This window comes from Ambystoma mexicanum, chromosome 2p (genome assembly GCF_040938575.1).
Source record: "Ambystoma mexicanum isolate Mex_15411 chromosome 2p, UKY_AmexF1_1, whole genome shotgun sequence".
Lineage (NCBI taxonomy): Eukaryota > Metazoa > Chordata > Amphibia > Caudata > Ambystomatidae > Ambystoma > Ambystoma mexicanum.
Window position 1 is genome coordinate 687,501,436 of NC_090923.1, and position 12,470 is coordinate 687,513,905.

At 47.5% G+C, this 12,470-nt stretch overlaps 1 protein-coding gene across 16 annotated transcripts in view; it reads left to right on the forward strand.

Moving 5' to 3' along the window:
• LRFN1 (leucine rich repeat and fibronectin type III domain containing 1) overlaps positions 1 to 12,470 on the forward strand; it is a 1,263,189-nt gene that overhangs the window by 725,830 nt on the left and 524,889 nt on the right. The gene's annotated exons all lie outside the window — the stretch shown is intronic.

Here is a 12,470-nt window from a genome sequence, read left to right on the forward strand (position 1 = left end):
GCAAATTTGGTGAAAATCCGTCCACTAGTTTTTTTTTAAATGACCAAAAAGTAGGTCAGAACAAATTAGCGATATCTGTGTTCGCTATGTGGACACACTTCCCTGTTCGCTCCGCTGACAGGACGGTGATTGGGCAAGCAGCTTGCGTGATGTTCACGGACATCTGACATGCTTTTCTGTTGGCTGCCGTGAAGCGTGCAGTGCGTCTATTTTCAGAGACGCCCGCCATCTTTGTTTATCGGAGCGGGATCTGCTGCCTGCACAGTGTGGATGTGGGCTGTGTCGGCCACGAAAAGGTGGTGAGGCACAGACCCTCGTGTCTCTCTCTTGTTCCCCCCACCCCCCGCTCATGGCCCGTGTCTCCCATGTTCCCCCCCTCGCTGATTCTCCATGTGTTCCTCACCCCCCCACTCATGCTCCGTTTCTCTTTCCTGTTTCCCCCCGCTCATGTCCCGTGTCTCCTTCTTTCCGCCCCCACCCGCCACTCATGCCCCGTGTCTCCCTACTGTTCCTCCCACCCCCCGCTCATGCCACGTGTGTCTCTCCCCTTCCCCCTCACCCCAGTGCATGCCCTGTGTCTCTCTCCCCTTCCCCCCACCCCTTGCTCATGCCCCGTGTGTCTCTCCCCTTCCCCCCATCCCCCGCTCATTCCCCGTGTGTCTCTCCACTTCCCCCCACCCCCGCTCATGCCCCGTGTGTCTCTCCCCTTCCCCCCACCCCCGCTCATTCCCCGTGTGTCTCTCCCCTTCTCCCCCACCCCCGCTCATGCCCCGTGTGTCTCACCCCTTCCCCCCCACCCCCCGCTCATGCCCCGTGTGTCTCTCTCCTTCCCCCCCACCACCCGCTCATACCCCGTGTCTCCCTACTGTTCCCCCACCCCCCGCTCATGCCCCGTGTCTCTCTCCCCTTCCCCCCACCCCCCGCTCATGCCGTGTGGGTCTCTGTGTCTCTCCGCTCCCCAACCCCCCGCTAATGCCCTGTGTCTCTCCACTCCCCCCCCACCCCCCGCTCATGCCCCGTGTGTCTCTCCCCTTCCCCGCCACCCCCCGCTCATGCCCCGTGTGTCTATCCCCTTCCCCCCACCCCCCGCTCATACCCCGTGTCTCTCTCCCCTTCCCCCACACCCCCGTGTCTCACCCCTTCCCGCCCACCCCCCGCTCATGCCCCTTGACTCCCTCCTTTCCCCCACACCCCCGCTCATGCCCCATGTGTCTCTCCCCTCCCCCCCACCCCCTCATCATGCCCTGTGTGTCTCTCCCCTTCCCCCACACCCCCTCCCGCTCATGCCCCGTGTGTCTCTCCCCTTCCCCCCACCCCCCGCTCATGCCTGTGTGTTTCTCCCCTCCCCCCCACCCCCCGCTCATGCCCCGTGTGTCTCTCCTCTTCCCCCCCATCCCCCGCTCATGCCCCGTGTGTCTCTCCCCTTCCCCCCCACTCCCCGCTCATGCCCCGTGTCTCCCTCCTTTCCCCCCACCCCCGCTCATGCCCCGTCTGTCTCTCCCCTCCCCCCACCCCCCGCCCACGCACCGTGTGTCTCTCCCCTTCCCCCCCACCCCCGCTCATGCCCCGTGTGTCTCTCCCCTTCCGCCCCACCCCCCGCTCATGCCCCGTGTCTCTCCCCTTCCCCCCACCCCCGCTCATGCCCCGTGTCTCTCTCCCCTTCTCCCCACCCCCTGCTCATGCCCCGTGTGTCTCTCCCCTTCCCCCCACCCCCTGCTCATGCCCTGTGTGTCTCTCCCCTTCCCCCACCCCCGCTCATGCCCTGTGTCTCCCTCCTTTCCCCCACCCCCCGCTCATGCCCCGTGTGTCTCCCCTGTTCCCCCCCATCCCCCGCTCATGCCCTGTGTGCCCTGTTCCCCCCACCCACCGCTCATGACCTGTCTCCCCTGTGCTACCCCCCACCCCCGCTCATGCTCCGTGTCTCCCTTGTGTTAGCCCCCACCCCCAGCTCGTGCCCCGTGTCTCCCATGTGTTACCCCCTACCCCCGCTAATGCCCCGTGACTCCCTTGTGTTACCCCCCATCCCCTGCTCATGCCCCGTGTCTCCCTCGTGTTACCCCCCACCCCCCGCTCGTGCCCTCTGTCTCTCTCCTTTCCCCCCACCCCCGCTCATGCCCCGTGTGTGCGCCCTGTTCCCCCACCCCCGCTCATGCCCCCCCGCTCATGCCCCGAGTGAGCCCTGTTCCCCCGACCCCAGCTCATGCCCCAGGTGCCATGTTCCGCCACCCCCGCTCATGCCCCGTGTCTCCCTCGTGTTCCCCCCCACCCCCCGCTCATGCCCGTTTCTCCCTCGTGTAGCCCCTCACCCACCGCTCATGCCCCGTGTGTCTCCTGTTGCCCCCACCCTCCATTCATGCCCTGTGTCTCCATCGTGTACCCCCTCACCCCCGCTCGTGCCCCGTGTGTCTCCTGTTCCCCCCACCCCCCGCTCAAGCCCCGTGTCTCCCTCGTGTTCCCCCCCGCTCATGCCCCGTGTTTCCCTCGTTACTCCCCACCCCCCTGCTCATGCCCCGTGTCTCCCTCGTTTTCCCCCCACCCCCCGCTCATGCCCCTTGTCTTTCTCCTTTCCCCCCACCGTGTGTGCCCTATTCCCCACCCCCTGCTCATGCCCCGTGTGTGCCCTGTTCCCCCACCCCCCGCTCATGCCCCGTGTGTGCCTTGTTCCCCGCACCTCCCGCTCATGCCCCGTGTGTGCCCTGTTTCCCCTACCCCCCGCTCATGCCCGTGTCTCCCCTGTTACCCCCACCCCCCGCTCATGCCCCGTGTCTCCCTCGTGTTCCTCCCCACCCCCCGCTCATGCCCCGTGTCTCCCTCGTGTTCCTCCCCACCCCCCGCTCATACCCCGTGTCTCCCTCGTGTTCCTCCACACCCCCGCTCATGCCCCGTGTCTCCGTCTCCCCTGTTCCCCCCACCCGCTGCTCATGCCCCATGTCTCTCTCGTGTTCCCCTCTCCCCCGCTCATGCCCCGCGTTTCCTTCCTTTTCTCCCCACCCCCTGCTCATGCCCCGTTTGTGCCCTGTTCCCTCTCACCCACCGCTCATGCCCATGTGTCTCCCCTGTTCCCCCCCCACACCCCGCTCATGCCCTGTTGTGTTCTCTTTATACACCCCGCCTTCCCTTTCCATGGTGGCCATCTTGGTAAAAGATTTTCCTGCGGCGTTCCGGTGTAGGAAGGAAAATCTTTTTTTTTTACCACCCGGGGTTCCCACTTTGAGGACCTAAGATGCTAGTGGTCTTCATCTATTGAAAAGGATGTTATGGTGACGTTGCACTAATAACCTATAAAATTCAGTAAAAAAAATGTGGTACAGGGACGTTATGGTTTAGTTGCACCAAGAAAAACCTATGAAATTCAATGAGAAAACTTTCTTAAAGGGACGTTATGGTTAAGTTGCGCTACTAAAAACCTATGAAATTCAGTGAAAAAACGTTGTTAAAGGGACGTTATGGTTCAGTTGCGCTACTAAAAACCTATGAAATTCAGTGAAAAACGTTGTCAAAGGGACGTTATGGTTCCAAGTAAAACCGAAAAACCCTTGAAATTCACATTTGTGATGTCATCTTTGATGTCCTGGCTGTTAGTCCTAGCAGTGCACGGTGGTGGCGCGAGTTATGGTTGCTTAGCTTACCATAACTGGCGAATTTCAAGGGTTTATCGGTTTTACTTGGAACCATAACGTCCCTTTGACAACGTTTTTTCACTGAATTTCATAGGTTTTTAGTAGCGCAACTTAACCATAACGTCCCTTTAACAAAGTTTTTTCACTGATATAAATGTGAACAAACGGTCTGTTACCGCGAAACGCGTCGTTTTTCGTGTTTGTTTCTCCCGTCCTGGACATTTTTATGAATTAAAGTATTGATTTTTGGCTGACATTACCTGGTTTCCTGCCTCAGTGTTTTGCTGTGACTATTGCAAGCAAAACTGTTTCCTGGAGTGCTTTCCACCTTTCCTGGACCTTGGTGCAGGGTTTTCAATATATATATATATATATATATATATATATATATATATATATATATATATATATATATATATATATATGTGTTAATTGCTCCATTATTAGTGTGGTGTATTTCATTTTTTGTTAGCTGAGTCCCACACTAAATTTTGGTTATTCTGCCTACAATCACAGTTTCACTGTCGTAGCAGATCACACAAAACCCCACAACTTCAATAATGTCATAATACTGGACATCCCTGCAAAACATTTCATTAATATGCAATCAAAATGTTTAAATATCATGTAATGAACCTCTTCTGCAAAGCAATGCACTGTCTAACATGGGTATAATATCTAACAAATGCATAATATCAATGAATAGTTTTAAATCATTACCATAGTTAGTTCCTCATTCACAAAAGAGAGATAATCGTGAAATTAGAATTGACTCTCAAAAGAGTTACTCACATGTCTTGCAGAATAACACAGGTGCAATCTCTGCATTTGCCATATTTTAGAATTAAGCAAAGTAGGGCCTGGCCATTCTAAAAACATGCTTAATGCTACGGGAGTGGGCAAAGCCTACAATATTTTTATATGGGAATTCAGGACAAACCTACTCGTCCTTAGCACTTAAGGGGTTAAGCAGCTCAACGTCGTTTTGGGTTGACAAATATGGCAAATAGTAGTTTCACATATCACCTTTTCCCATATGTTTTTAATTGGCAACATGGTAATATGAAATATCCAAAAGATTTGCTGAGTATGCTACAGTAGCGCCTGCTGATTGTTAAACACTGGTATGCATTGCCAGATCGAAGGAGAGAAGTCATTTGTTAAGAGCCTGTTCATTGTCAAACCTGCCGTACATTGCCAGATGGAGAGAACATCTTAATGGAAAGAGTCTGCTCAATGTCAAACGCTGGTGTAGATTGCCAGATGGAGAGAAGCTAGATGTTAGGAGCCTGCTCATTGTCTAAAGCTGGCACACATTGCCAAATGGAGAGAGGAACTAAATGTTAAGAGCCTGCTCATTGTCAAAAGCTGCCATTAATTACCATATGGAGAGAGAGAATTTAGATGTTGCTGAAATGGTAATTGTTCTTTTGACAAAACCTATTTTAACTAACAACACAAACTTGAGTACAAATCACTAAACCACCTTGCATACCTTTCTGGAAGATATAAAGCTTAGCCCTGAATGATTAAACTTAAATGATGTCATGGCATATGAAAATAAAACCACCCACAATATTGCAAGTAAGGAAAAGCTATTAGTAAACAATACATTGGCAATGGAATGCAGCAAACATCACTGGGTGACAGTAGAAAGAAAGACAAGCCTAATATATTAAATATTAAATCAACAGAAGTGAAACGAAGCAAACCCAACTTGCAATGCTACGACATCCCTCCCAAGGCTTTTAGCCAATTCAAGTTGTTCTCAGCCCATATTTCAGCATTATAGAACATCTTTGGAATGATATTAGCAAGACAGACAGTCAAGGTTGGTGGCAATGGAAACTGCCATGTTTTATATGCAGTCCGGACAACATAGACTCCAATGAACGCCCTTTATTAGAAGGCACAGCTTTCATTGAATTCCAGTTTATAGGTTATGATCAATGTTAGTCCCCAGGTGTTGTGTCATAGTAACTGGTTTCAGAGCAGAAGCCCCAAAAAAAACTAAATGCAGTTACTTTTTTCAGATCTACCACCATGCACTACCATTGATCTGCTTCTGTTAACCTTCACACCATGGGCCTCATTACGAGGCAGGCAGTAGCCGTGCCCTTATCAAGGGCACGGCTGCTGCCGGAAATGATTTTTTTCAGGGGCCCAGAAAAGGGCAATAACCAGGTCATGCTGACGGCCGCCTTACGGCAACACTCGTAATGAGGCCCCATGTATACTAGAACAATCATAGACATAATCCAACAGCTGTTGTGAACTGGTCGGAGTGGAACCCAATTCAGGAAAATCGCCACTTAACCACAGACATTGAATATGTGTGTCACCTCCTTCTGCTGGAAATGCCCTGAATGTTGATAGTTTCTGGTGGAGGTCTGCAACCTAGATGATGCGTGCTGCAGGGCCAAGGAATGCCGTTGTTGTGCCCTTGATTAGCTCCACCTCTCTTGTGTGACCTCAACCCTCAGACGTTTTCCGACCCATGCTAGTCCCTGAACCCAAGGCTAGTAGTATAGATACTAAGCCCAGATGTATTGCCCATGCCTGTCACTTGACCCCCATTCCCTCTCTTAACACTGCGCCAAAGTCAGATGCAAAATCTATTATTGCAACATTCAATCCCACACCACCTCCCCCTGGTACCTGACCAATGAATTATCCAAATGGACGCACAGTACCCAACTCACAGTACTGTGCTACTGTTAAAAGGTGCCAGATCAAAAGCTCGCTACCCAAACCTTGTACAGTGCTCTGCTGCTCTTGAGCTAGGTCCACACATTAAACAATACAATACATTTTTATTCACTACATATCTTCCCTTTATGAGCCGACTGCACAACAGATGTTGACAATCCTAAACCCTGTTTGGGTTGTGGGCAAACCAATTCAGTCATTCCTTAAGTCAGACTTTGGAAAGGATCGTACCTGGTGTATCAATTGACGCTATTAAAAGATAATTACTTGTCAAACATCTACACCCTTTCTTGTGAAGAGGAATTGCAGTGCTATTTTTCGAAGAAGGTGGACTAATCTCCTTGGCAACAAAGCAGATTAATTAGCATAAGAAGCAGAGCAGCCCACATTGCGTGATCATGTTTGTGTGAGACAATGCAGATGCTATCAGGGCCAGGTGATATTGAAACCTTTCGGGAAGTAACATGCCCTTTGTTGTCATTTAAGGTTGACCTTAATTCCCATGCAACCAACTCAACGATGTGTTTGCGCCCAGGAATGAGATTATCCAAGGTGATTCAGCCAAGCCTCTTCATAGACCCTATTCAGCAGGGTATTAGAGGTCAGCTTGCCATGTGCACTTAGGATAGGCCAGAATTTCTGCCCATGGCCAAGTCTCTGTTTTGGCACCTTGATGAAAGACACCTTCTCAAATGCATACTATTTCATATTGTACTTCTCCTGCAAAAGCAATGCAGTCACAATGGTCTGCCAAACTCTTGGACAACTTAAAACGCTCTGATACCATGGCAATGGACATTAGCAACTCTACAAATATCCCATAACATGACCTTCCTTTTTTAGGGTTTGGACAAATTGCACATATCATTAACATTGTTTTAGGATTAGAGGATTCGCCCGGAGGTTAGGAATTCTAAAGCTAGAGGAAGTCTGTGGCAGATATATATCCCGCTGCAGACAAGGATGACAACGTGTCTCTGGTTGTGTGTACCCGGAATTGAACCATCTCTCCATGGGAGCTCACATGGTGGGTGCGAGCCCACTTGGCTGTCTTGGCGCAAACTATCCTGCATACTTTTAATTGTGAGAGGCCTGCACATGCGTGTGCCGAACTGGGACGGAGGCACCATTGGTGCCCACGTGCTGATGACTCCACCTTTATCGACAGGAGACTGTGAACCATGCAAGCTATTTTCAAGGAAGTTGCAACAAAGTGCCAGGGCCTGGAGTGCTGCAGTTCTCTGCAACCTCAGGAATTTTACATTACTCCCGTCCACCGCCACCGTGAGGCAACCATTTAGCAATAATAGTTTCTATCTTGGAGTTGGGAAAACACAGCTGTTTTGTTCTTTGTATGTATTCAAATGAAAAACATCACACACATTGTGTTGCTCCAGTTTTGTTTATCCTTTGATACAAACTATAACCCACTGCGTCCCTAACCATTTTTCCAATCCCGATTAAATGTTAAGCCATCTACATTATGTGCAGAGACACCTAGATCTGAAGCACAACCCCAGCAAGCGATGGTACATGTTAATTCCATTAAACCCTAGCACAAAATACAACAAACACAGGCTACACGTGCCCAGACAACATTCATGTTGCCCAAGGCACTTTACACATAGTCATGTACAAATGGTCTGAACATGTTATTTTGAATGTATATTTTCTACGCTGGGTAGACGAAACATAATTAATATGTGTAGAGTCCACTAAATTGGTGCAGCATGACACATCAACCTTGGTATGTTCTGCACCCATGTGTTTTTGTGTTAGTTTGCTGAACAAGAAGATGTACTGCTGGCCTTGGTCTCAAATGGGACTTAAGAAGGGGTTCTTGCCAACCTCGCACCGATATCATTTTGTAAAGAAGAGTTTAAACAGCCTTGAAGAAGTGTACAGGTGTGCAACCGATGTTGGTACATCCATGCGTTTTTTCTTCTTCTGGAAAGGCAACTGTAGATATTTTGAAGCATTAAAAGCCTGCTGCCCCCAAAACATGCACATTGATTGATTGACGCCTCGCTTAATGGAATGTACAGATCACATCAGCTGACAGTTATAGGATGTTTAGGGTAACCTTTCCTATTGTCTATGAACCCCAGTTTGAGGCACATACATTCAGGTCCTTCAAAAATAGAAGTGTACGAAGGTGGCCACCTGGACTCGCAATCACCACGTGAGCTCTCATCGAGAAGTGGCCCAGTTTCAGGTGTACAATGCCAGAGATGGGAATACAGCACATAAACAATATACAGAATTATACACCACTAGCCCGGGAGGATTGCTCAGCGCTTCACAGGTTCGATCCCCGGGACGGCGCTTAGTAAACTCTGGGTTTTAAGCGCGTTATAAATAACCTTTCATATATCATCACTGTCACTTAATTACGCTGTAAAGGCACCAATGGACTCGATGACTCCACTGGTTTGTTTGAACTCAATATCTCTTCAGAAACGTCACTAATTTCACTTTGACCTCCTGTGTGTTCTCCATTCACTCACTCCCACCTCCCCCTCTTCCCTAAGAACCCCTGAAGTGGTGCTGGGTGAACCGCTTCAGGGTCAACACAAGCCACTTGAAATTGGGGAGGTGTGATGTTCTGCAAAACTTTCAAATGTTTCTGGAGAGGCTTCCGGGAAAGTTGAGGGCGAGGGGGCTGGTAATGCTGTCAAAGGGGCAACTGCTCTCCAAAGGGGATGGGCTGTTACCCATTGGCCATAGCTCCAAAATGTAAAATAAATAATTGAAAAAGACAACATCCATTAGCATCTAGCCTGCAACAAAGTAACCAGAGTGTTGCAAAGCCTGCTCAGACTATTTGTAAATGGGGCGAGGCAGTCATCTTGATTTCAGCAAAGTTGTAGATCTACTTCGATAGCCTCCACACATGCACCTCCACAGTTATGGAGAGGGAGAGGGCGTGGAGTCTAGGCTGAAGGTGTATGCTCACTCAGGCCCAGTGGTAATATATGCATGTAAATTACAGATTATGTGACCCTAGATAGTAATTCTTGCCACACTATTCTCCATATACCATTGGCCTGTTATAATCCACAGCAGCTTATCATAACTCCTACTTGTCAAGGAAGTAATGGTACATATCTTAATAGAAATGGCTATTGCACTGCTTGTGGTACTTACTTTTGGACACAGTGGAAAGACACACATAAAAAGATGGAATATTCAGGTATTAATAACTAGAAGACTACAAACTATGGGGGTCATTCAGAGTTGGGCAGATTTTTTAGTCACGTTGAAGAAAGTTACCATCTCTAACCACGGAATTTCTGGAAATCCGGCCTAATCAAAGTTTATCACTTTACCAGAGTGGTAACCTTTACCATCAGTGCTATTTCTGGATTACCTCCAGTGCTATTGCAGAACTACGACCTCTGATGGCAATAATTTGAACAGTGTTTTAAAAACATGTCTCACCCATTTTCAATTCAATGTGAAGGAAGAAATGTATTATGTACAGTAGTGGGTCATATCGCTACTGTAGGAATTTTCTTTATGAACAAAAGGGTCAATTATGACCCTTTTCTGATATGGGTAAGGTGGTGAGAGGAGTCAATCAGATGCCCATCTTTTTACCCCCTCAACATATCCATTTTTAAAAAACGTTTTCTTATTCTATTGAAGGGAAGCACCTGTGCTTCCGTTCTGTACAGTAAAAAGAAAGATTTAAAACATCTGGGGCCAGTTTGGATTGTTAACCTCCACCTTCAAGGTGGAGATAAAATTAGACTGGATGTTCCACAAAATGTCTGCCTAAAATACGGCAGCTGGAATTCCAGTGGAATACTGCTGATGTTATTTGATGAAAACCCTGAAAACGGTGGATGGTAAAACCAACAGTATTTGCCAAATACTGCCAATTGTACTGCTACCACCAACATCTGAATGACCCCATACGTCTGTGATTGTTTTTCATTGTATTGTCAGAACACTCTTCTATTATGTGACCAACAAAAGACACACAGGCAAATGAACACCAGATTCAGATATCTAGATAACAAGTCAAATGTACACAGATACATTCTTCCACCTATACTTTACACTCTTACAAATGCACTCAAAGACATTAATGCAGGCACATAAACAGAAAAAACACATTCCACCTTATTTGAAAGAAAAAAAAAAACATACTGGCTCTTTCTCCATCACCAGCCCCAGGGCGTATTTCCCTTGCAGTTCTCACTGCTTCCGTGATTTGAAATATGATGCTGACTTTCCAAGAAAGTGCAACTTGGAGCACAAAAAAGCCATGTACACTCTGTCTTTTTATCTGCATTATCCAAGTGTGGACCCCATAGCCACAATTACCAGCAAGACCCCGACCACGTCTTCTTGTCAAATCTGGCAGAGGCTGACTGCCAAAATAAGGTGGTCTACTGCCTTAACTGTGAGCCAGGGCAATGGAAGATGATGTCCACCATGGAATGGGCTTGGTGTGATGGACAATTAAAGGGCATGAGTTGCAAGGAATTGGTGCCTGAGCAATGTGGACAAGGGAAGGAGGTGCATGCAAGGTAAGGGGAGGGGAGTAAATTAACAATTCAAGGATGGAGCAAAAAGGGAATGGAGGTCTGATGGTTAATTGTAAGAAACAAGGGAGTATTGAGAATGTGGTGCAAAAAGAGGACACCAGAGGATGATGGGAAATGAACATTGGTAAATGAAACCGAGGTACACATATGAAATCGTAGGTCCGCAGGTTGCCTGTTGCTGAGATCTATTCAAGACCTGCATGCCACTGCACCTGATTGTAAGAGTGACATGACCTTCTTTCTTTTTTCTAAATGATGGATGCATACTTGCTTTTTGAACATATGGTTCAGTTACTACTTCTCTTATACCTATTCCAGGTTGCTTTATCATGTGATGTGATGCTTTGAAAGTACACACAATTATACAGACTAAGATTATGATTGTAGTAAATGTACATTGTAATTATAATATTGGTCTGTTTCACAGATGTATTTGCCTCAGGATACAGATGATTCATAAGCTTCACACTTGTAGATACATTGATGTTTTGAAAACCATGTTTCTTGAACAGTATACTAGCTTAGCCTTTGATTAATAACTTTGCAAAAAATATTTGTTTCTAATATTGAAGATAGAATAGGAGAAGATGAAGTCTCCCCTGCTTTCCGAATTGTGTAACCAGGAAGAGAAGGCTCAAATCTCCACCTCCCACACTTCATTCATCAAGTGATTCTAAGCAAATCACAATTAGTCACTGAGACTTATTTGCTTAACTATCTGTAGAGGAAGCCTTGCTCGAGGGTTTATGCTCTATGGTGTTTCTCTATAAATAATATCAGCAAAGTATGTTAAATATACTGGTGTGGTGGCAGGCAGACAAGTGAGGGTCTTATGTTGTTGTGGGAGGGTACACAGGGTGCATTGTAGGGGTTATGTGTTATGGGCTGGGGAGGCAGGAAGACAGTTATTCTTTTGCCATGCCAGCTCATGTTTGACTATCCCTGGTTCAGCAATGGCTCTGCTCTACCAATACATTCTCTAGTTTTGCCAAATCTTTACATTGTTCTAAAATGGGATATGGGAAATGTAACCTGCTGTAAATTACACACTGTAACACATTGTAAGCTACGGTCAAATTACAGCTTTCCCTTTTAACAATTATATTATCCTTGTGAAATAATGTTACTACTTTGGTAAGTGGGAGAATCTCCAGGGTCCAGGTCTCTAAGAAACAACAAACATAACTGAAAAATATGTTGCATAAGAGGAAAGCAATGCCATTAATGATTACTAAATATACTTAATGTGTGGAAGAGAGAGATGTTGGTGTTGAGATCCCGTGTTCTGGAAGTTGGGGCTGCTGCACTGTGGATCAGAAAAGTGAACTTGGCCCACAGGCCAAAATTTGCCAGTCCTCTACTGGTTGGAGGTCACCCAGAGTTGAGAAAAAGAGGTCTGTGAGAGTGAGCCAAATGGTCTTTCAAGGCACATCAAGACAAGGGAGGGGGAGGTACAGGGGAGAACAACAAATACAATAATGTTCCTACTATGTCTTGAGACATTTGGTGCAAGTGCCGTACCAAGAATTTATGGGGCGGGGGAGAAGGTAGGGGAAGAACATAGAAGAAAACAGACAATAACAAT